This window comes from Nanorana parkeri, unplaced genomic scaffold (genome assembly GCF_000935625.1).
Source record: "Nanorana parkeri isolate BGI_ZX_2015 unplaced genomic scaffold, ASM93562v1 scaffold14, whole genome shotgun sequence".
Lineage (NCBI taxonomy): Eukaryota > Metazoa > Chordata > Amphibia > Anura > Dicroglossidae > Nanorana > Nanorana parkeri.
This window is the reverse complement of record NW_017306282.1, coordinates 2225044-2251379: the sequence shown is the minus strand read 5'-3', so window position 1 is coordinate 2251379 and position 26336 is coordinate 2225044. Positions and strand designations below refer to the sequence as shown.

Sequence of the window (26336 nt, the reverse complement as noted above, 5' to 3'; positions counted from 1 at the left end):
CTAAGTGCAGGTATAGATGACTGACTATCTGTAGTCAATATATGGCAATTACGCCGCATTGATCTGTACTTTATTATGCGCATCGTGTGCTGAACATGCGAGTCCCTTTAAACCTTTTATTCCCATCGGAAGGCCGCGGCCTCAGTCGTGGGAACACATAACAACAAGTCCTCGTCGCTCACTGCAATTTACATAATAGATTTCCATGGTTTGCTAAAACTTTTATTGATCTAATTGAAGGGCAGCTGTGAAGAAATATATTTTATAAGGCAGCGCAGTTATTGTGCACCAGTTTAATGAAGCGCGAGTATGATTAGAGGGTTTTGATTTTGTGTTGTGGGAAAGCGTTGAATATTCAGCATCGGAGGATTAGTTATTGTCATAAACGCATTTTGTTTACTCTTCCTGGCCGCAGATCAGGCAGATTCACTGAAATCCGTCTCGCCGCTTCCAGATGTAGAACGTGTAATGAGGGGCTATTAATAAAGTCAGCCGCTTGCATTGATTCGATTTTAAAGAGAATCTGTCACATATACAGCAAGACCACAGTGTCGGAGAGCAGATTAAAACTGTGTAGTCATCATTATCATTTGTTAAAGTCCATCTCCAGACAAAACTAGCATTTTGGAGAGGCGAAGAAGGGTTAGAACGTTTTTCAACTGTTTGTGTGTGTGTGTGTGGGGGGGGTACAGGACCTCTGCAGGGAGATTACTTCTAACACAGAGAGAGCAGTAGTCCTACTCTACCAGCATGCTGCCAGGGGACAGACTTCCCTACTCAGGGTGCATCTAAAAGAAAAATAACTTTATGGCTTTACATACCTTTTGTTTTGATGCACCGGGAATGTATTTAGATGATTTAAACTGAAAGTTTGGTTGGGCTTTAAGGCAGAATGGGGCCCTAGGGAAGGTAGCAGGTTTGACACCAACTACCCCCACCCCCCTTCCCAATCCCTAAGATTACCATTGATAAGAAATGCAATAGGTGCAGAGAGTCCTCACCATTTCCATTGCCTATGCTGGCATTGCCCCATTAGACACCAACTGCTTACAAGTAGATCCTCCCTTGTAAAGCGACAGACAGGTGTGAAGATTTTAACAATATCACTATCCCCCTGGTTTACTACAGAAGCATGAAGGTTAAAGCTGGACCCCAGGACACCAGCTATACACTGGCCTCCTGCCAAGGTTGTCTTGTGGTTGATCTGGCTCATCCTATATCTTTTTTTTTCCCCTTTTGTAAAAATAGTTAATTCCCAAAATGATATTTAGTAAAATGATTCTCTTTAATTTGCTTTCAGAAAATAGAACCGTTAAAGCCCCCCTTCGAGTTAATAAATTACATTTAAAATATATCTTGAAATGTTTTCAAAACCATCTATTAGTAAAAATACAATTCTGTCAGTTGTGCTCCCTTGCCTTTTCATCTTAATTCCCAGAGCTCTGGAGATACGGAAGTCATGCCGAAGTAAATGATACACATCAATCACTGCGCGGATAAATCTCCAACCCGTTGCTTGTCTCATTATCGCTGTGCATATTGATTGATTAATTAAGCATGTTACAAGCGGCCTGTCTGACCCAACTGGTGGAAGCTTCGCCTTTCCATTGTTATTCAGAGGCTGCATAAAACGTATTGCTTTAAAAATTGGAGCTTTTGAAAGTGGTAAATGTAACCAAATAAAAGAGCACCCTTAACTGCATTGCATGCCATTGTAGACCAGTTGATATGCTAAACCTGTACCCAACACCCTTACAAATATGTATGTGTTCACTCCTTATACCCCCAAACCTGAAAGCAATGGGGGTTGTTTGAAAGTTGGCATGACATGGCCAAATAGGGGCAGTTTGGGGGTAGAATTTTGTATGTACTGACGTGGAGTCTGATGTGTCCCTTTTATATTTTGGTAGTTTAGGAGGCATGCCTGTCCACCATATCATGCTGACAGCTCATGCAGGAACGGATCAGGGAACATTTAACTGTTTTTTCATGAAAGTTTAACTTTATTATCCTAATTCAGGCTGATGCATCTATGTAGTAGGGAGTCTGCTCTTGCAAAAACAAATGCCACATGCTTGCCCATATGTCGGCTTTTGGGTCTGATATCTGATATTTACCTTCTTTATCCAAAACTATAAACAGATGTTTTGGCTGTAGAAATACCTTAATATCCCATTGTACAGTAGAAATTGCAGCTTAAACATTGAGACTCCTCTTGCGGTAAAAAGAAGAGAGAAGAGGGAATGGGGTGCAGAACCGATTTCTCAAGCTGGGATATTTCATCACTGGAGTCCCCAAAAGATATGAGAGGCCAGTGGTAAGTGATAAAACCCACCAGCCTATACCCAACATTTAAATATCAGTTCCGGATGGACTGACCCTTTATATGAAGACCACAGTGTCAGTTCCTCCGCCTGTTCCCTTTAGAATGTTATCATATTAAGGAGGAAGTAGTGGATGTTCCCTAAATACAATGTCTCTGCCGCTGTGTAGTGTAGCTGAAGACGGTTTCTTAGAAAATTGAAGCTGAGCTGCTTGAAAGGTCTTTTCTGGAAACAAAACTGCCAGATAGAGAGTCTCATTACAGTGCTGAGTTTTCAAAAGCAAGCAAAACCTTGTTAGTCTTATCGGTTAAATAAAGCAGGAGGCCTGTGTGCTATCACTGGGTGAGCCTCGGATTGGGTTACAGAGGACAGATAATTCCATCGGAGAAGTGCTAATCAGCGGTACATTTATTACTGTTGACAAAACATGAAATGCTGACATTTTACCCATCGCCTTTTTAAAGGATTCAACTAAAGCCGTTTCAGAAAATCTGCTGACCTCTCAATGAATATATCATACAGTATTTCTAAACCTTCAGAAAAGTGAAGCTTTGTTTCCTGTGTGTTTAATATGAAGATGAGAATAATAGGCATAGATAAATAGATAGACATGGAATAAAAATAGATATATAGACAGAGAGAGAGATAGATATGTTATACTTAGATATAAGACAGATACAGTAGATGGCTAGATAGATGGTTAGATAGATGGCTAGATAGATGGCTGGATAGATAGATAGATAGATAGATAGATAGATAGATAGATAGATAGATAGATAGATAGATAGATAGACAATGTGATCCATAATTATTAGACAGATACAATAGATTGAGAGAGAGAGAGAGATAAATATGTGATACATAGATATAAGACATATAGATGGCTGGATAGATAGATAGATAGATAGATAGATAGATAGATAGATAGATAGATAGATAGATAGATAGATAATGTGATCCATAATTATAAGACAGATACAAGAGAGAGAGAGAGAGAGAGAGAGAGAGAGAGAGTGGATGTATGGATAGAATATAGACAGTTAGTCTGACTAAATTTCCTTTCTGGGACCAGGACGAGAAGTGGGGGAAATTGCCAAGTGCCTATACAGATAGCAATAAAGAGTGAAATGGGGTTGTAATCCTTCTGTCGTCTATCCAATCACCCCCAAAAAAGAAAAAGTTTATGCTAGAAATACCTGAAGCAGAGAAGAACACCCCCCTTCTTTCCTTGTACAAATGGTGCCATCTAGATCTTAGTGCTGGGCTTATCTATTAGACAGCCCTGCATGCATTGCACATACAAGAAAAAAGTAGTTTATTGCTGTTTTGCCTCTGGTGGGCAGATTTCATATTGGTCTCAGCTTCCTCATACAGAATTACCGGATTGGTGTCCACAACCTCAGAAAGACCTTATTTTAAAAGTGACAGCAAAATTGCCCCAACAGCACACATACAGCTTTTAAAATCTGAGGTACTAACCCATCTTAACTTCCCTATTCAAAAGAAAAATAAATGATTTAGATGGAGTTGGGTTTCAACCAAAGCTTTAAATTCGTTCATGTAGGAGTGATCAATAGAGGAAGCCAGCCTTCTATCTGCTGTTGTTCGGTATATTTAATGTGCACAAAGTGAATGCTGATGGTGCAGGGACCTGGCTTGATGTACCATGTAACATGACCTGATATTACTGGAGAGATTCAGACACGCATATGAGATATCATGTTTAATTTTTAATAGGCTTCAGCAGCTAAACATGCAGCGAAATTTGCTTACTTTTGTAACTCCGATACACTGCTGCTACCAGATAGCACGAGTACACAGGCTTATATGTTGTTAATACCATCTCGTTTGATAATGTATGTCAATACGATTAAGTGGGGTTTATACCAAGGCGATGGGTGGGTTTACCAGTATTACATTACGCTTCTTAAATACGGATTTTAGATGGTGGGGTTTAATCATCATCCCTACGGTTATAGGCTAACTAAGATGATATTCCAGTTTTGCATAGAATATGTTGGTTTGAATGAAGCACCAGCTTTTTTGTAGGTGAAGCATATTTTCAGTAAATACACATTTAAAGTTATCACTGTGATGTTTAGCTGAAAGTAATTTAGGATGAGACTTTCTTAATCCTAAAAATGGCAGTGGATGCCGTCCCTAGATGGCACTGACGAGTATAGTCATTTTCTTTTACTCATCAGCGCCATCTAGTGTGTGTTAGTGCTGTGTGACCGGCATCCACCAAAATATACACCGGGAGGAACTTTTATAAATAGACACCTAAGGCCCCTTTCACATGGGCAGTCCAATCAGGTCCGCCTGTCAGTTGTTCAAGCAGACCCAATTGGATGCACAAGTTTTTGGGTAGCCATGTGTAAATGGACCAGCGTCAGTTTACACCTGGTTACCCCTGACTCCGGCAAAGTACGGAAAAACGAACGGATCAGAGATCCGTTTCGCCGGACCTGCTTGTGCTAGATCGGGGTTAATCTGATGTAAATGGACACATCGCAAGATGGAGGAAAAAAACTGATTGGAAACAGATGTCACGGCATTGGCACCCGCTACGTACCGCTCTGATTAGCCCATGTGAAAGGGGTCTAGGTCTTTTAAATATTTACTTTTTTCCAATCGACTTTTGTCAAGGGACCCAGTAGGAAAATTGTTGGCCGAATGGCAGCCAATCAGGAGCAGTTACAGTGCATTTTAACAGTGGCAAGTGCCTGCATGACAGATTCCACTCATCCATGAAGGTTTAGGCTCCATTCACACATTAGCTTTTTTCTGCATGTATCAAAAAACAAAAAGCAATTCATTTTTATGGGGCTCGTTCACATCTACACGTCCGTACGTGCTCACAAAAACGGTTTTAGTGCGTTCTGTCCCCAAAAGACTGTGCTTCTAGCCGCAAACGCGCGGAAAAACGTGCGTCTATTAACATTTGCACATGTGAATGGAGCCTTAGGGTGGATAAGTGAATCGAGTATAGTGTATGGCCAGCTTTAGGCCCTCTCTGCACCCTGTGCTCTATCATAGAGTTAAGGACCCCTTCACCCAAAAATTATTATTCCTTTGATTCTGAAAACGTCGAAATGAGCTCATTGCGAAATAGACGGAACTGTATTAATCATTCAATTCTTTTTTTATATACTTCTTTTACAAGTCACATTTTCGCACCTCTCATCCGGCTATGACTATACTTTTATTCACTTATTCTTTTTTTCTGTAGCTGTGGAACATGTTTGTTCTAGACTATTAATCACTGGGGCAGTGCTGTGCACTTACTCCCAAACATTGTTATTTTGCTGCTATTCTTAGAACATTAGCTCAGGAATTCTGCTAATTAGCAGAATCCTCCACATTTGACAATCTTTCCCTAAAACTATATATGTATTATATAATGTATGTTTAGACACAGTGACAGAAATTTTGCTTGCTCATTAAATGGATAATTAGCTCCCTGACCACCAATCTACGTTTCATCAGGGGACGTCTCAGTCGCAAACAAATAGACAGCGGTAAATGCATTAGTACTTTGCGGCATAATACGCGGATTTATGCACACACGAGCGCTAGTTACAGGCACATCCGATTATTGGGGTTTACTCTCTGTTCTGGCCCCCGACTTCATCTCTCTCCTATACAGGTGGGCCCACACAGGGGAGGCATGCATGCCGTAGGACAATCCAGTGGCTTTAAAATAGATGTGAACCAATTCTTTAAAACCTCACGAAAGCTTTAACATGTTAATGTCATTTCCAAAAGTCATTTGAATGTTTTTAAATCTGCAGCTTACCTGGTGATCCTGCCATGAAGGTTTTTATGCAGGCACTTCCTGTTATATGACAACACTCTGTCCCACCTCCCAAATAAGCTCCTGTGTTGTCACCCAATGGAGACTATAAGTGGCACATTACTCAGGCATGGTTCACTGTTGTCGCCCACCCTGAGAAATGCCGTGCAGCCATTGCTTTAATATATGTAGACAGGAAGTGACTGCAAAGAGACTGCAAGAGGTCAGCAACACTGAGATCTAACAAAGGATAAAAAGGGGAAAGCAAGCATTTTATTTAAAATTAAATGATAATTATTCATGATACACAGTGCTTCAGCAAAGTAAATGTCATTTACTTAGGCCTCGTTCACACCAGATGCAGTGCGTTTCGGCCCGAACGCACTGCCTCGCATTGCGGCCGGCTCACTTTTTTGTGGGGCGTGGCGGTCCATTGAAGTGAGTGGCACCGTAGCCACGCCCTCCAGCCCCAATGCGATCGGCCGTATGGGATTTCAAGGCACATTATCCCTGCGGTCCGGTCCAGTGCGATCAAAATAGTGCTTGCAGCTTTTTGATCGCACTGGACCGGACCGCAGGCATAATGTGCCTTGCGATCCCGTGAGGCCGATCGCATTGCGGACAGAGGGCGTACCTACGGTGCCATTCACTTCAATGGACTGCCCAGCCCCACAAAAAAGTGATCCGGCCCCAATGCGAGGCATTCGGGCCGGAACGCACTGCGCCTGGTGTAAACGGGCTCTTAGGGATTACATCTACACAGGACAGTTTTGACTTTATGGTGACATGCTTGTTTAGGTCAATATTGTGCTTGTTCTAAGTCAGTATTGAGGCCAGACAGTTACTATTTTCAGGAGGGGGGAAACATTGGCAACATTGGCCGCCTTCATATTTCTCTCGTAGCTTTAAGAAAGCTTAAAGCCTGTCTTCAGGAAGGCAAAAAAGTACCCTTACAGTGGGGCTTCCTCCGCTATCCAAGGGTTAAGTGCTCGTTTTTTTCTAGGGGACAGGAAAAAGCTGTTTTACTTAGCTGATCCCCACTCCTGCCACTTACCTTAGGGCTTCTAGTCCGGTCCCCTGGAGATGTTTTTTAAGCAAAGATAAGTAGAGCTAAAGCTAAACTGTTTTCTATCTTTCAAATGAAAAGGCTGAGAGATAAAACCTGATTGGTCATTGGGGGCAAGACCTCCACTTTGGTTAATTTTTAAGACATATGCAGCTGTACTCAGTAAACAGTCCAAGAAGCAAAATGCTAATTGCAGTTTCCCTAGCAACCAATCAGAATCTATCGTGCACCTTCCTGACTTCAATAAAACCATTCGGCTGTTGCAAATGACTGAAACTCGTGCTGTTCATTAAATAAGTATATTTGTGTTAAAGAAAGGTTTGTCCTGGAACATGAATAATTCATACGATTGACTTGTTATTGTTATTTCTAAATTAGAGAAAACAATTAGGTTAATCTAAGAATACCTAACACTAAACAAATAGTTACATAATTAATAAGCAGCAATTGTCAATTGTCTTCAGTGAGAAGGAATCGCGAAGATGTGCAGCCGCAGATGACAGCGCTGGAGTAATTGCCTCTCTGCTTACTGTATAACTAGATTTATTCCAGCTGTACCTAGCTCAAACAGGCAGCTGTTACTGTACTGTTCAAGGTTATTATTGCTTCCACATGCAGCTAATTCCACTTTTTTTCTAAATTTTAAAAAGCCACATTTTCTCATCCTGTTTATGAGCCGGTGGTAGAAGTTTGCTTACCGCCATAAACTCCAAAGCTGTGAACATGGGGAAAATCTAATAAAGCAGGATTAGTAAAAAAACACCTGTCACCATCATTCTTCACTTAATTTTTTACATTCTTGTTCAAAGATGTTTTCTACACTGAACAAAACCTATAACTACATCAGATTTGTCTCTGCTTATATTACTTCTTTCTTTTATGTTTTGTTTCTGTTAGTTTTCCATTTCCTCTCCTCTTTTATTTATTTTCCCTCTATTCATTTGTCTTCTACCTGGCCCTCCCTATCCTGTCCTATACTCACTGCACCCTTCACCCCCATCCCCTCTTCTTTTAACCTGATTTTCCTCTCTTGTCTCATTTCACTATCTATGTTGCTATCCCTATCCTTTCTTCCCTCCGGTCTTCTTTTGCGTACTCTTCCTCTCCTGTGCTATCCTCTCCTCTTCTACAATCTTTATCTCTTATTCCTGTCCTGCCCCCACTTCTCACTTCTTTTACTTATTCTTCCACTCCTGTTTTATCTCCTTTCATTTTTTCTCTCTCCTGTTCACTCCTTTTTTCTGTTTTGTCCTCTACCCTCTTTCATTTGTCTCTCCTTTATCCTTCCTCTCCTATGTTGTCCTTTCTTTTCCTAACATCTCCTCTAATTTACTTACTCAACAGTCTGCTCCACTATTTTCCAGTTCTCACCTGTCCTCTCTATTATACCCTCTTGTCCCCTACTCTGTTTTCTCCTCACATATCCCCTATCTTCTCCTGTCTGATCTATTGTCTTCTACTCTCCTATCCCCTATCTTCTCCTGTCTGATCTATTCTCTTCTACTCTCCTATCCCCTATCTTCTCCTGTCTGATCTATTCTCTTCTACTCTCCTATCCCCTATCTTCTCCTGTCTGATCTATTATCTTCTACTCTCCTATCCCCTATCTTCTCCTGTCTGATCTATTCTCTTCTACTCTCCTATCCCCTATCTTCTCCTGTCTGATCTATTCTCTTCTACTCTCCAATCCCCTCTCTTCTCCTGTCCTCTCTCCCCTCCTCGTTTTCCTCTCCTGAACCCTCTTCTCCTGTATCTCCTCCCTCTCCTGTCCTCTCGCCTTTTCTGTCTCCTCTCTTCTCACCTTTACCTTTCTTCTCCTGTTCCCCCTCTTCTCTTGTCCCTTCTCTTCTCTCCTTTTCTCTCCTGTTTCCTCCCTTCTTGTTTTCACTCTCCTCTCTTACCCTATCCTATCTCCTCTCCTCCCCTGGCCTCTTTCCTTTCTTGTTCTCTCTTCTTCTCCTAATCCTATTCTTTCTCTCTTCCATGGTCTCTTTTTTTTCTCTCCTATCCTGCAATCTTTATATAACCTCTTCTCTCTATCACATCCTCAGCAACCCTTTCTCTACTTTTCCAGTCCACAGATGTCCACTTCCATCTCAGAGATCCCAACTTGCTTGCAGTAATAAAGCTATAGGAGGCACATGGGAAATAGGGAATAAACATTTCTAAACACTTTTACATCACCATTTCAAAGTACCAGAACATTTTAAACAAAGAACAAGGATTATGCCTGCCTTCCCTACCTTTTAGCAGGTACACTTGAAAGAACATCAAAAGCTGGTGCAGCTATCTTTAAATTACTGACACGTACGAAGATTCTACATTAGTGTAGCACAGGAGAACATCACCGGCACCAACCGTTCTCAGAGGATTCATCCTGAGTAGCCAATAAATATCCTGAGCAGAAAATTAGTCCATTAATAACTTCTGCACATCGACCAATAGCTGCCCTCCTTTCTATGGGTATCGTTAAGTGGGAAGGGAAAGGTAATCATCAGAAAGGGATACACTAATAGACGAAGTCAGGAAAATAATTAAAAGTTAGATAAAGTATAAGTATACTGACTGTAAAATACAGCTTGAGTGCTTTTCTCAGAAATCATTGCATTTTTGGCGAATCCAATTAAAGTATTACAAACATCCAGTCTGAGTGCTTTTATAATGCACCAACCAAGCTATAAGTACACAACCTTTTAAACAGCTTCATATACATGTTCCCTTCCAACTTTCCTAAAAATGTTTATGTTCCTCATGTTAATCTAATATGTTCACTTTAGGATGAGGGAGGAAGATGTGAGGCAGGGGTATATAAAACTTATTTTATTATAGTGCTGACATCGGGGTTGAATTACTAAAAGGATCTGTTCACTTTGCAATGACATGCATTATGGTTTGCTACATAAATAATTTAAAAAAAAGATACAGGGATTTGTTTGTTTGTTGCAATGTCTTCATTTTGAAAGAGCTTCTTAAAGAGACTTTGTGCTTGGGTGCTTGGTTAGCTTCACTTGAGTGCAGAGGTGACATTAGGGGTCTAATACACCTCTGAGGTCTCCTAAAATTGGATCTGTCACTACCAATGTGCTATTACATAGCATTTGAAAGCAATTAGGGAAAAAAACGGTTAAAAAATATGTTTTAATAAAATTAAAAAACCTGGGAACAATAATACTAGTGCCATCATTCACTCTTAACTCTAAATTGATGACCTGTTTAGGCTTTTAAAGCACCGTTCATGGATAATTATGGCTACCATAGTTTTTCCTCATTTCACAGGTGTATGCTGTTTTGAGGCTTGACATGTTTAGTATCTATTTAGTCGGTACAACCGGATCTTTCATATTTTACAAAAAAATTGGGAATTATATTGTGTTCGTGTGCACTAAAATTTGTTTTGTTGCATTATTTTCTGCCTCCCTAAGATGCCTTTTACTCAATAGACCGTATTCATTGACTATACAAATAAGCTGTTATTGAGTAAAAGGCGAGGGAGCGAGGGAAGAGCTCAGCTGGTCTACCTGGTAGATCAATAAAAGTATACAGTGTCTGGCAGATTTGGAGTTTGGATCTTTTTTTCCTTTTGTTTATATGTTCGTGAGAGGAGGAGGTGAACCCTACAGGGGCCAGCACCCAGCTTTTAGGAGTGCTTGGGGACACATATCTGAAACAGAGCCTGTAGTCTTTTTTTGTCTGCAAATTGGCAAACATTGGGTTACCATTCTAAGCGGGTGCAACCACATGCACAAAGCCTGTAGTAAATAATATGGTAACACCTGACACTTAAAGGAGTACTATGGGGTTAAGGCTTTTCCCCATAGTTCTCCTTAGGGTAACGGGAGGACACAAACTAGCGTCCTCCCGTCACCCTAGGCTCAGTATACCGGTATACTGAGTCGCCGCAGTATGCGGCGAGCTTCTGCTCGCGGTATACTGAGATGCCGCAGCTGAAGCGGATCCCGACAATTATGCCAGGATCCGCCAAGCTGCGTGACTGACAGCTGGCTCTGCCTATCTATCGGCAGAGCCAGCTGTACCCGCCCCCTCCCCGTCCCTTCCGCCAGTCAGCGCTGGCAGATCGGAGGGGGGAATCCGGCCCCTCCCCTGTCACGGCAGAGAGCCGTGACAGGATCGAGAGGTGAGCGAACGCCGGTATGTGTTCGCTCACCTCCCGATCTACTGAGCCGACCTGTGACAGTCTCATTGTCACAGGTCGGCTAGAACTATGAGGTGAGTGAAAAGCACTCTCGTTATAGTTCTCCTTTAAGGGATGATTTATAAAGCATCCACCCAGCCATACGCTGGGCAAATGCTGCTAGATTGAGCCGAGCAGCATGTGAATTTCCCACCACTAGATGTAGACGAGGAGCGTAGGAATTTCCTATGCCCCTTGGTCCCATTTAGTGGCAGGAATGGTGTGCGAATGGCATTTGCCCAGCGTATGGCTGGGTGGATAATTTATAAATCATCTCCTAAGTTTCAGGTAGCGCTTTACATACTGTACATTAATATGAGTCCCTGCCCTCCAGGAGCTTACATTCTAAGGTCCCAATGTCACATGCATGCATGGGCCAGTTTACCTAACAGCGTGTGTTTGGGAGGAAACCCACACATGCACAGAAAGAACATGCACACTCAATGCATATAGTATGTTGGCGGTGATTCAGGCTAAGGACACGGTTGCTGGAAGGTAGAAGTGCTAACCACTAAGCCACTGTGCTGTTCAGTACATGCAGTAAAGTGAGTCACACCAATGCGTAGGTCTGAAGGGGGGCCTGAAAGGTAATTTTATTCTGTACTGCAGGCTTCTGGGTATGAAGCCTTAAAAAGCTCATCTCTTGTCTTTACACAGACCCTCATTCTAATAACTTTTATATAGTGCTACTATAATGTGTAAAGCACTAAATGGATCATTGGTGACAAGTTTTCTTTAAGCAAACACTTCTTGGAAAGCACTGTAAGGTAGTGTGTCATTGTTCAGCAGTTAATCGAGTCAGTATATGTGCGCCACTTCTCAAGCCTTGAAAGAACACATCAGTATGTAAATGGAACAATTACAGCCGGCCTAAAGCTTTTAATGCCTTTTCAGATGACCTTCTGTAGTGATTATTCGAAAGCCTGACTGCAGAAAGGTCTCTCTGCTGTAATGCTCTTATTTTGCTGAGCTACTCCATGCAAGCAGCCTGGTATCAAGTCATTGCTCTGAAGTGCCCTTTGCTTTAAAACCTTACACTTGGACAATTAAATATAAAAGGAAAAAAAATTGTGAGATTGATAAGCTGAATTGAAACTGTGCTGTTTGCATTGACACAAAATCCTTCTTTATAGTGAAGCCTCATTATCCCCTGCATTGCTTGCTAAGCAGAGCAGAGGTGACTGACACAAAATGACATCTGTAGTCTACACTGTCTGAAAGCGTATCTAAACCCAAAAACAAAATGTGATATATTTGCAGCTTACCAAACCTTACATGAGATGACTGCATTGTTTTTCTTTTATTGTTTTGTTCCATTTATTTTCACTTGGTGACCCTGTGAATAAAGAACTTTCTGTCCTAGGGTGACAACGCTCCCTTCTTCACTGTATCTGTGGAGGGAGCCATAGTTGTCACACAGGTAGGACTTCAACTATGTCTGCCTTTGTTCATCTCATATTACATTGAGAAAGATAGGTTTAGCAGTATACAAAAGAAAGATACAATTATTTTTGCTGTCTTTTCAACTCACAGTGATAAGGATGCTGCATTTCTGGCAGGATCAACAGGTATTGGCTATTGCACCTGCCTGCTGCCAATCAACATAGGAGCAGACCTGAGAGAGAAAGTGTGTGCCCGGTATGCACTCAATCGAGCCGCATCGCACTGTTCCTTTTTTTGGTTAGAATTTTACACAAGCGACATTTCATTAAGTTCTATGGGCACACTGCGGTGCGATGCGGTTGTACCACATCCACTTTTCACTTCAGTGCGCTTTAGGGCTGCAGCTAACGATTATTTTCATAATGGATTAGTTAGCCGATTAGTAAGTTCGATTAATCGGTTAAAAAAAAAAAGGCTCCAGTGATGGACTACTAGTTTGTATTGAGATTGTAGTCCATCACGGGAGCATGCTTGGAGCGGTGGAAGTAAAATAAAGTGTGGTGTCCAATATAGTACACTATACAGCGGCGCAGTGCAGAATACCAGCAGCTATAGAGGAATGCAGCAATAGTACATTATACTATAATGTACTGTTGCTGGGATTTGTAGTCCTCTGTAGCTGGCGTTATTCTGCATTGCGTTGTATATAATGTATTATTGCTGGGATTTGTAGTCCTCTGTAACTGCTGGTATTCTGCATTGCGTTGTATATAATGTACTATTGCTGGGATTTGTAGTCCTCTATAGCTGGTGGTATTCTCCATTGCGCTGTATAATGATTATACTGCGCAATGCAGATTACCACTGACCAGTTATAGAGGAACTACAAATCCCAGCAATAATACATTATACAGCGCAATGGTGAATACCACCAGCTATAGAGGAACAACAAGTCCCAGCAATAATACATTATACAGGGTGTTTAATATATTATTGCTGGGATTTGTTGTTCCTCTACAGCTGCTGGTGTTCTACAGTGTGCCGCTTTTTTATTTTTAAACAGGAAACATTAAAACAGGTCCCCCTTACCTGTTTCTGAACCCTTGGAAGTCGCGGCGGCGGCGTGCTCTGCGGGCGTGTGTCCAGCTTGTGTGGTGGGCGTTGCGTACACGGCGTGTGCGAGGTGGGCGTGGTGTGCGTAGCGTAACTCGTACCTGTTCCACCACAGCACCCCTGTACTCCTGTTCCACCACAGCACCCCTGTACTCCTGTTCCACCACAGCACCCCTGTACTCCTGTTCCACCACAGCACCCCCAGACAGCCATTCCACCACTGCACACCCATACACCTGTTCCACACTGCACTCCCATACACCTGTTCCACCACAGCACCCCCACACACCTATTCCACTACTGCACCCATACACCTGTTTCACACAGCACCCTTGTACACCTGTTCCACCACAGCACCCCGAAACACCTATTCCACCATATCACACTCATACACCTGTTCCACACTGCACCTCCATACCCCTTTTCCACCCCCGCACACCTATTCCACCACTGCATCCCCGCACACCTATTCCACCACTGCCTCCCCACACAGCTGTTCCACACTGCACACCTGTTCCACCACAGCACCCCCACACACCTATTCCACCACTTCACACCTGGTCTACACTGCACCCCCATACACCTATTCCACCACTGACTTACTTTCAGAAGGTGACCCCTCGATTGTCGGCGGGCCAGCGGCGAGTGAGGGAGCTTGCGGCGAGGAGGAGAGCAGTGGCGTGCGCGGCTTTAGCGTCCTGTGCGGTGGGCGAGGCTTATTCGGCCTGTGCGGTGGGCACGGCGGCCGCAGCGGGAGCAGCGTGTGACGTGTGGCTCAGGCCGCGTGTGGAGCCCCAAACAGGCAAATCAATCGATAGTCGACGATCGAAAACGTTGACAACGTTTTCGAACGTCGATTTAAATCGACTAAATCGATTAACTGTTGAAGCTCTAGTGGGCTTAATAAAAGTAGCACATGCAGTAGTTTGTTTAAGCAAACACCACCACAATTAGCAGCGCACCCCAGTCAGCAGGGGTTCCCTGCACGGATTCCCTGCCGATCGCACGGAAGGAATGTCACTCTTGTGACGTCTGTGTCTGTTCATTTTTTTTTCTCCATCTTGAGAAAAATTGACAGGCAGACCTGAACAGACCGCCCGTGTGAAAGTGGCCTTAGTGTTTAAATACAGTTCAGGCATGTTTCAGGAGGCAGAGTTGAGACTCAGGAGACATTCTATAGCTTTCATAAAGCTTTGTGATAAAATGCCTTTCTAGCACAAAGGATTGATTACACCTGCGAGATGCCGCACAGAAGAAAAAAGCCATTACAACTGCTTGAAAATATCATTTTCTTTGCCTTTTTTTTTTTCAGCAGCGGATTGCTATTTCATAGGCGTGACATTGCTGGGCCGTAAAAGTTTCAAAGAAATATTTTGCAGTTATGCAGCATAGCCGTCATATGCACCTAGCTGCCTATGTAGCTTCACCCTCCCCACCCCAAAAGAAGTCTCAGATGGTGTATCAGATAGCAGAAGCGGCTGCAATTTAATCAGGCACAAGTCTCTGGCACCTTTCCTGCTTCTCTGCTTTGCTTTGCCCAAATAAGTGCCATATCATACTTAAATGCTCATTTTGTAATTAAGCAGCAAGTTTCTTTCACTGTATGGGCACACTGGGACGATCATAAAGTGGAAATATTCAGCTGAATGCCTTTTTTTAAGCTGAGTTCTTAATGGTTCTTATTAGAATTAAAATTGCTGTGCAACACTGTGTGCGTTGCCAGCAGAAGTTATAATTTGAAGTATAACTATACACATACATTTAAAACCTGACAGGTCAGAACTTCTTTACAAATAAATAAAAGCGCATCATGTAAATCTTATTTTTTAATCTCCTTCTTTGATAAAATACATACCCGGTGATTCTCCTTGGTGAAATCCTATTTGGCCTTCAATGAATTCACTGCGGCATTGTCACCCTGAACAACCGCTGTGCGGCTACAGCCAGAGGAGGATGCTCATCGGCATTGTCACCATTGATAACCCTCTCCATTTATGCCAATCAGTGCAGGATAGATGGTCCAACGGGGCGCCAGGCGACTAGAGGAAATGACACAGGGCATGCTCATTCTCCCGCCTCCTAGTAGTACATCTTCCAAGAGCGCTTTACTTACATACAGGCAGGAGAAATAAGAAAGAGTTTCATTGAGACACATTAGAAACCTGTCTCAGGGTTAAAGGAATAGTGTTCCAAATTCATGTACAAGGCTGCATAGCATTCGTGAATTTGGCACAATTCTACGAAACTGAGCTGGCTTGCTAGGCAAACTTTGGGACAGACATACTGATAAAGTACCTCTGGTGTCGTATCTCTGTCCAAAGTGTTACATATGTGTCCGAGATAGACTTCAGTTGGATCCTTAATTTCACGGCATGCCGCACCTGAGATATGTATGTACATATGCAGTATGAATGAGCGACAAACTAGTTACACCAAAAAGTTCTTGGTCTTGCTTTGCATCACTTTTCTTATTACTGAAATAATAACAACTTGAATTTGGTGCAGGAGTCAGTAGAGGTGCAGAAATTGGCACAACATGTTTTAGAATTTGGCCCAGACATTCCTTAGGCAAACGCCATATTGAATTTCCTTGAATGTATGCATGTGGAGTGGGGCAGAAATGGGAAAGGGATGATAAATCCTTAAAATTGGAAATGGGCATTTCTGTATTCAAGCAGGCAGGGCTGACAGCGCTATCTGGGAATTCAGTGCAACATGGCACTGTGTTGTCAGCCCGCACGGGAAGTTATGAGCTCACTGGATTTCAGGTGGATCCGAAGTTATTTTTCTGTACTTGCAACATTTGTAAAGGGATAAAACATCGGCAATTGTGCATACATTGATACATATACTGAATGACATACAAATTCAATTACAAGAGGCTTATAAAAGTACACTAATCTGTAGGTAAAGTAGTATATGCATGGCAGTTCCTCTTTAATTATCATGAAGCCCAATGTTCATTATATCCAGAGGGCTGACATTACACTCTTCTTATAGACATTGGCCAATTATTGTATTTGCTAGTGACTCATCTAATGTGCGCGACATATATGCACCTATAAATATTGCCTTTCTCTCATTTTCCTATTCAGTGACTTGCAGATAATGATATTCCAGCCAGAGGAGGTTTTTATTTTCATGTGTTTTATGTTCATTACACTGATAACATGTGTATGAGTTGTTTTCATTCTGTTCAGCTTGTCTGCCGATGCTGCTTCATATTGACGAGTACATTTCTCTCGCTTAATTGGATAGCATAGAAATATGTATCGGGACAAGGCTACAGGCTAGGCTGCAGTCTGTTTATACAGTTTTTATAGCATTTAGAACAGTAATTAATAGCTGTAATACTTGCAGAGCAACTTAAACTTGTAGTTCACAGCAAGTTGCAGAGCAACTTAAACTTGTAGTTCACGCCTCACAGGTTATATGGGAGCCGAGGTCTGCTCCTCTGCTACAAGAAGAGTGTTGCCGCAGGCTGAGACCCTTGCTGACCAAGGTCACATCTTCAGGTGATTGGGGATCGGACCAATGTAATGAGGCTGTAATGACTATAGGCATCTTTTCACACTTAGTAGTGATAATTCATTCTGGGGAAAAGTCCATCACCGGGGTTACTTTTTACAAGCCAACAGGCTACTTTTTTTCCCACATTAAGACCTCATTCATGTATATGTGATTAAGGAAATCCTCCTTGGTGCAATTGTAGTGCGGGTTCTAGCATGGCACATGAATGGCAACCCATAAATGATAACCCAGGGCCTGATGGATGTCCACAGGGGCCAGCTACAACCTTTATGCTCCTGCAGTAAACCCGGAGTATAGTGCAGTTGGTCAAAGCTGGGCACCTGCCTGTCACTTCACAAGGGAGGGTATACTTGTAGGCAGGTGGTGTCTGATGGGGCCATGAAATTACAGACATTATAGGTGGGACCGGCTTGGGTGGCGTCCGTTGGAAGAATGTTGAGGTGGGTTTTAAGTTGCTACCTAGAGCTCTACACTGCCTAAATCCATTTCTAATGGTAACATGTGTAAAACATATTTGAGATGCACTGCAGTGAAGAGGCATGGCAAGAAATTATCATAGCAGGTATGCAGACTTGGGAAACCATTAGGTGTTGTAACACTGCAGCATCAGTCAAACACTAAAGTATGAGTGTAGTTACCCATTATGGCTCTGTGTATAGGGTAAAGACATATTCTACTCTTGGAACACCTTGCCACTCAAAATTGGCTTTTCAAGGATCTCACCACCAGAGCCTCCAGAGATGAGATATAAGAAACTAACTCGCCGTTTTACACGTCAACATCCACCAATCACTAAAATATAAGTTTTTTGGGCAAACCTACCCTATAACAAATCTCACCTTATTTGTGAAACCTGACAACATTTTGAGGAACCTTGTTTTAATTTCAAGCCTCACTAACTCTTTGATCTGTGTGGGAGATCATCAGGCACCAGCATTCCACAAAGACCTTAACTCCTGTTTATGTCATAAACTCAAAATAGATGTTAGATTTTGGCAGCTTGCAGCACTGTGGATTTCCAAGAACGATGCCACTCAGCCTTTCGGGCGGCTCAATTGATATACGACCCAGAGTAGACAGCTTGCTGACTGTCTTGACACAGGAAATTCTTGGGTTCTCATAGCTCCTTTTCTTGTTGTCCAGTAGGTAATTCTGTTTCAGCAGTAATGATGTCAGCAGGAGGAGACAGAGACTACTGCACAAATAGAATCGCAGGTGGAATTACAGTACCAAGGCTGTTCCAAAAATAGTGACCTAGTTAATAGTTTCATTTTATTTCCATGGACAGTAAGAATTACAGGTTTTTATGTTGTATACTACAAAGTTTAGATTTGTTTCATTATATTTGGTGATATGATCAATAATAGATGGTAATACATATACTTACTGGTGAAAAAAATGTGTTATAGCAACGCACAGTTTGCTTGCATCACCTATAGGATAGCTTCACTTATAGGCTAGATTATAGTTGTCATGTACTTTAGAAGAGTCTGAAGTGATGAGTGTGGCCTCTCTCACAACTCCGGTCCCAGAGCACCTGGGCTGAGTACAGGGGCAGCGGGGGCACAGAGGGGCAAGAGTGCCAGTAGATGATGAATCCGCCAAACAGGGGATTTTGCGATGGGTGGATATCCAGACAGGTAACGGATACAGAAGAATCGTCAGGACAGGCCAAGGTCGTCAACATGCGGCAACGCAGTACGAGGTATGAGGCAGGAACCAATGTCAGGAGCAAGCCTAGGGTCAGAACACAGGAGAAAAGCAGAAGGTCAAGCCAAGCCGGGTCAGTAACGGATAATCAGATCAGGCTACAGAGTACTGGAACACAGGGAAGCTGACAAATCTGACAGCATAGGAGGATTGGTGTTCACAGCCTTTATAGCCCAGAGGGCACCAAACATTCAAACAATACATCAGCGCATTCCAGTGCACACACGGCAATGTGTGCACACACTCACGTGCATGAATGCACGCACGTAGCAGAGATGCTGCATCTGGTACAGCTCTATGGACTGCACCAGGCGCATGCGCAAACAGCGGAGTACGAATCTTGGCTCTGGCTTCCTGACAATAGTGGATCTATAATCAAATACTGAAGATTTGATATATATAGAAATTATATATGTAAAGCATAAATCAAGGCAACTGGACTTGATTCAAAAAAAGTACAGCCATTATTCCTTGTCCTTGTCCTTCCTTTGCAAGTTCATTGTCTCCTTTTACTGAGCCAACTGCTGCACAGCTTTTTTTTTCTGTAGGTACTACTGCAGGTTTGTAGGGAACAAGTAACTTGAGTCTGAATTGCAGCAATATCATTCATGTTTTTTGAACTTTCCATGAATATTCAACAAATCTCTGTTAAATATTCCCAACAATTGGCTTATCTACGACACAGTTTAAATTAGAAGAAACAAGGAACAAACATCTAAAAGTGAAAGAGTAGAACTGCCTTCTCCTTGTGTCTGTCACAAGCTAACATTTCAGTAACAGATAAAGGGCAAAGCTAGCCCTATGATTTCTGCTTGGGCAAATACTTGATCAATCATTTTTTAAAGTCGAATGCCCCTGATTGTTCTGTAGCAGGATCAAAAATATTGTTCATATTGGAATGTCTTAAGTCAGAACAGGCATTAAGGATGTCTCATCAGTAAATAAAATAGTATCGTTATTACATTGGCTCTTTATCCACACTGTTGACAAGCCCACTGAGTCACTTAACAAGTAAAAAAAATAATTCCTGACGGGCATAGAAAAAAGACTAAAAATCATTATTTTGATAAATCCTGCCTTAAGTGTGCTCAAATGTCGCAGATAATTACCTCATGTTATAAGCAGACCTAATGACTAATTAAAAGCACTCTTCCAGTTTCTGTTATCTTTTATTTCCTAAAGCTAAACTCTTTGTTATTATGCAGAATTGGATGATGTCCCCATTAAAATGCAATTTATAACACCGCAATGCTGGGTCAGAGGCATTAATAATGGAGCCAATCAGTACAGGGGTTAAATGGAAAATTAAGCATTTTGATCCAAAGAAAATGTTATATAGCAAGTGTACCTGTTGACCTTATACACACAAAAATCAGTTATTTTTTATGGATGGTTTAGTATTTTAGCAAATACAGCCTAATTATTTGCTAGGAGAATATGACATCACTGTGGTATCAGGATTAACTCTTCACAAAATAACTTACAGGGGCAACTCTGCCCAGTAAACCATAGCAACCAATTAGATTTCAGCTTTCAATAACTTATCTTTGTCAGTTTGGGTAGGAATGGCCTACGATTTGTTGGCTAGGGAAAGGCCATACTTACCTGTCTTTGTTTTGGTAGGGCAGTCCAGATTTTCAGACCCATAGTGACTACCGGTTACATGGACTATATATTTTTCCTTTAAGCATTCCTCATATCTTGATGTGCAAACGAGCTGATAGAGATAAGCCCCAAAATAAGGAAATATGTGGCATCACTCAGCTAGCTGAAAAATATAGCATAAGGTTCAACTCCTGCTTCCATCAAATATCCCTGCCACATCCCCAACCCCACACCATCACCACCGCACCTTCCCTCCTCTTTAGCCTTTAAAACATTTGAAGCATACATTCCTAAATTCCATGAGAATTGCAGTAAATCATGTGAAAATTGAGATCCTTTCTTTTACAGCTGTGGTGGTGGATGGTCCTACCTTCTACATAGAACAGTGCTCACATTGTGATATGTTGGCGCTGTCCTATGGAGCAGTACACTGTGAGCTGAAGTTGCGTGATGATGCAACCCCAGGGGGTGTGTGCATGACAGCCTGGAATGACAAGAAGTGGTTGAATAACACTGGACGTCATTGAACCCGGAAGAGAAACAGCGCTACTGGCTGGAGCTGGAGTGTTTGAGGGATGTAGCGCCATAGAGTAAGCTAGTATTGCAGCAAAAGCTGCAATTTCTTATGCTTAAAGCTGTTATGGACTTAAAATGTTATCCATTACTCTATGCTGGAGTTGGGCTTCAGGTTTCTAGCATCAGATGTGTAATTTAGGTCATTGGCAGTTGAATTTGTAGGTATCTCCCTTAGGCCATTGGCTAACGAGGCTGTATCTGTTTTTATCTGGCCTGAAATAAAGTCCCATTTTTCATTTCTAGCCTTTGGGTATACCACCTGCGTGAGTATCTATCTATAACTGAGCCAAGTCAAGCAATAACCATTAGTTAAAAATCAATATTTTGTAATGCGCCTAATTTGACTTATTACAAGAATAATTAAAGATTTAAAGGGCTACTAAACGTAAATCAGAAATTAGTTCATGTAAATTGATTTTTAATAGATGTGTTGAAGAAAAAGCTATAGTGGTTTTTTACTGCGGACATATTTTGAGTAATTATTATAAGGTTAACTTTATAGCAGACATGTGCTTTGCCCAATCTTTCCTCTCCAGCAGCACATACTTAAAGGGAAATTCCAACTTTTCGAGAAATATTATAAATGCACACTTCTTCATAAAAGAATAAAAATGCATACGTATTATTATTTTGTATTGGAGCCAGTAAAGCAACTGCCATTACGGTTGACTCCTGCACACTATTCCTCCCATCCATGTCCATCCATATCTGACCATGTTACACCCTAAATATGTGTGTAACATAAAACATGGTCAGAAAAGTAAACTAGCCTTTAACTTTCCTGTGCCCTTCCTTCCCCACCGCCCAAACGCTCCATTTAGCTTCCAGTAGCAAAGAAAATGCCCTTCTGGGTTGGAGGAGCATGCAACTCATACGACAATGTTACATGGTGAGAGTCAGTGGCCCTTGAGTTGTGGGGGAGTGAAAAAAAGGTATGTTCTGCTGGGAAGAGACATTAAAGTGAACCTGTTGCTTTGGCATACTTGTCAATTACAGATACAGATTCAGCTTTCTGCTTGGCAGTGCTATACACTAGTTGTGCTTTACATCTAACAATGCAAGCCTGTGAGTCGGCTGGCTCAATAAGACCAATGCACTCCCTGTGCGGCTGATGTCTTACCTGAACAACAGATAAGTAGGGAGGTTGAATGAAGCTGAATCTGGTACAGAGCTCCTTCTAGTGATTAATCTGCAAATCAATGGTATTGATTAGAATGACAAAAACAAGAAAAAGTGGAAATCACAGCAAACATTACTTCAAAGTAAAAGCTACAATATGAACTCAGAATACACGCTCACTAGATTGACACTATTCTTTCTCTTTAAAGTGGAACATTATTGCTTTTGGAGTGGGTGGGCTCTCGATGTAATGTGTAAGTATGCACAGCATACTTTCCTATTATGGCCCACTTACCTCCTGGTGTGCCCTCATTCAGCGATGCAATGTCCGTGATACCCTTTTCTTATTTGTCACTCTCAGTGACGATGTCTACTGGTCTTCTTCTGGGTCCAGCCTCTTCCATGAAGGCCATGGGCCAGCCACTGATGATGTAACTCCTGCACTTGCACACTCTTTCCCAACACTGTCCACATTTCGGATAACTGCAGGAGCCAGGAGTGTACACAAAATTAAAACATCTAAAAGTAAGTGGGAGAAGTTTTTTTGGCAAATAAGGCTCTGCCAAAAAACTTTACATCCTGGAGGTTTTTAGTTTCCGGCCTTTAGTTCAGATTTTAGAAGACTATAAATACACTGTGAGAGGAACATTTTGCTTTATATTTTTTCATATACACTTTTATACGTCCAATTTATATTTTTCTGTATTCAGTGACTTGGTGCTTATGGTCAAGCCCAGCAGTCCTTGTGATATAATTTATAGTTTTTGTTATCTGAAACACAGTGCAATAGATTGGCTTGCCCGAGGATGCCTGATGCCGGTACTGGAACAATAGGATTTGCTTCTCATTATAAAATCCCGGGCAATGTTTGCCTTTTTTTTCTTACCTAGTGATTATAAAGCCCGCATTGGAAGAACAAGGACATATTGAATGTTAATTTTATTTTCCCACTTAGTTAAAATTCACAGAGTGTGATTTTTAAATTGAAAAGTATATTTGTGACAGAGCCATGGTAAAGTAATTCAGCCTTGGGCGAGTATTCTATTGTGCATGTGAGGGTCCTATGGGGCTAAAAAAAACCAATGAATTATCCGACGAGTTTAGAAATATTTTCGCTGCGTGAATAAGGTACAAAGGAATGTCAGAGCCTTCATCGGAACCAAGACAGCAGCTGCAATTATTAGTGGGTGATGGACGGATCTCAGTAATTGATATGTTATGCTATGTATATACTCACTGATGGTTGGTTTGTGCTGGAAGGGGATCATAAATATTGGATGCCCTTTTTTCTGGCAGCCGCATGAGCCTACATAATTTATCTGGCCAAGGGGTGCAAATGACCACAACAGACACCACCATTAAACTGAAAGTCAAAGAAATCCCCTCCAGGCCATTTAAACAGTTGAAGAATTTTAGAAAACTATTTATGATTCCTTACCTGCTTCTGTACTGGAGGTACACACAAGAGTCACTCCAGTACCGTCCTTAAACTGACTGCTGAGTGATAGGGTTAGGCTGCTATACTCAAATGATTCATAGTGTTGTTCAATTCATTCAATTGTTGTTGTAACGTCTCCAGCACCCCTGTAGTTGTATGTCCAAATTGTTATCAGGGGTGAAAGGCTAATTGCAGTAAACCTACAAAGAGGAGAGTTGCCTTCACTTTCTGTACTGGAGACACAATATTATGTGAGACAAAATCTCCCAAAATGAGGGAAAACCATAATGAGTATCCCCATTGAGAGGCTTTCCCTCTACCCCTGTTCTGGGGAAACCTGTAAAGTTTTGGTTTTCCTAAATTTTTGTCTTGGTGGCAATTAAGGATGGGCCGAGTATTCGATTCGAACATGAGTTCGAATCGAACATCGGCAGCTCGAGCGCTCGCCGAGCGACGAACTTTATGGGATGTTCGCGGTCTGTTTGACCGCGTACATTCCATAATACAAAATGCCCACTGAAGCTCTGATTTGTTAAAGTCTTGCACTTGACCACAGGTCAGGTGCAAGACTTTGCCCAATTAGGGATCAGCGGAGGAGGGGCCTGAAGGAGAAAGTTCTCTATCAGGTCCCCCCAAGCTGATTGACAGCAGGCAGTGGGCGGGGGCAATAGCCAGCTTGCTATTGGCTATTGCATTTTACAATATCCAATAGCAATGACCATGTCGGCCTGGGATAGCCGGCCCGCTCCCCAGAGCCGCTCGCCTCGGGACCGGAGCGCGGACGGAAGCGGGCCGCCTCTCTCCCGGAGCGCATCACATGTTCGTTGGGAACCCGGTGCTTAATCATTCGTAGACGACCTGATTGTGGGTCAGGGTTTCGTACGTAGCAGAGCAGCTACCTCGCTGCAATCTATTGAAAGTCATCCCTTGAGCCAAGCTTTTAAAAAAAAAGAAAATAAAGAAAAAACATATACAATAGCAGGCTGGGTATGGCTCCAAGCCTGCAGACGTAGTGGAGGCAGGGGGGCGGGGAAGAGGAGCCGCGGTCGGATCGAAGAAGAGAAGCCGACGGACCGCCGGGACAGCGAGCGGAAGGACCAGGGGACCAGAGGCCGGGACAGTAAGCGGACGGACCGGAGGCCGGGACAGCAGAGGAGGTAAGGGGGGCAGTACACAGTATTTATTACATGTACGGGCAACTGTATGGGGGTCGAACATCCCACCCCCATACACTTGCATTGAGTTCGAGTTCGTTATCGAACATTTCGGCCATTCGAATGTTCGAATACGAACCGAACAGGGGGGTGTTCGGCTCATCCCTAGTGGCAATCAGTTCTTGGACACAATGTGATAGTAAATTTGTGTAATGGAGACATAAACAGCAGTTTAACCTGACAAAGGTTTTATCCTTGCGTGTCACTAATCTACTAACTGACATATCCATCTGGATGTCACAACACTTCTTAAAACTCAATCTGTCAAAAACTGAGCTCATGATATTTCCTCCTGCCCGTGGACCTTCCCACAACTTTTCCCTTGAGATTGATAAAACAACTATCCATCCCTCCCCCCATGCCAAAGTGCCAGGCGTCATCTTTGACTCGGACCTCACCTTTCTTCCCCACATCCAATCACTATCCAAATCCTTCCGCCTTCACCTTCATAACATATCCAAAATTCGCCCCTTCCTCACCAAAGAAACCGCAAAATTACTCATCCACTCCCTTGTTATATCTCGTCTTGACTATTGTAACTCCTTCCTCATTGGCCTTCCTCTACACAGGCTATTTCCCCTTCAGTCTATCATGAATGCAGCTAGACTCATCCACCTAACCAACTGCTCAGTGTCTGCAACCCCCCTCTGCCAATAACCCCCATGGCTTCTACTCGCCCAAAGGATAAAATTAAAAATATTAACAACCACTTACAAAGCCATCCACAACTCTGCCCCCGGTTATATCTCAAACCTTGTCTCAAAGTATCACCCTAACCGTCCCCTCCACTCCTCCCAAGAACTCATGCTTTCCAGCTCCTTCGTCAACTCCTCCCATGCTCGCCTCCAGGACTTCTCTAGGGTCTCTCCCATCCTCTAGAACTCTTTACCCCCAACCTGTCCATCTATCTCCTACTCTGACTGTCTTTAGGAGATCCCTAAAGACTCATCTCTTCAGGGAAGCCTATCCCACCTCTAACCACTGAACCATCACGTTCTCAAAAAATTAATCCCCACACAGCTACCTCCTCCTGTATCACTGGCCCCTCCCTTTTAGATTGTAAGCCCTCACGGGCAGGGCCCTCCTTGCCATCTTGTCTTGAATTGTATTGTAATTGTAATGTCTTCCCTATATTGTAAAGCGCTGTGCAAACTGTTGGCGCTATATAAATCCTGTATAATAATCCTGTCCCCATCCTATTTGTAATGGCAGATCTGACCTCTCCCATTGGTTCATAAGGACAATGCTTTTTAATAAGGAACCACTCGG

The 26336-nt window shown here is 42.4% G+C and overlaps 1 protein-coding gene and 1 long non-coding RNA gene across 3 annotated transcripts in view; both read left to right on the top strand.

Annotated features, from left to right (window-relative positions):
* Window positions 1-26336, top strand: part of TSPAN9 (tetraspanin 9) — a 154462-nt gene that overhangs the window by 53922 nt on the left and 74204 nt on the right. The window lies entirely within an intron of this gene.
* Window positions 5813-24693, top strand: LOC108788480. 2 transcript variants are annotated; one of them, XR_001941344.1, is made up of 3 exons: window positions 5813-5824; window positions 18549-18551; window positions 24607-24693. It is a non-coding gene; the product is annotated as an uncharacterized LOC108788480 (long non-coding RNA). The 2 variants fall into 2 exon arrangements; XR_001941346.1 differs by lacking the exon at window positions 5813-5824 and adding an exon at window positions 14595-14606.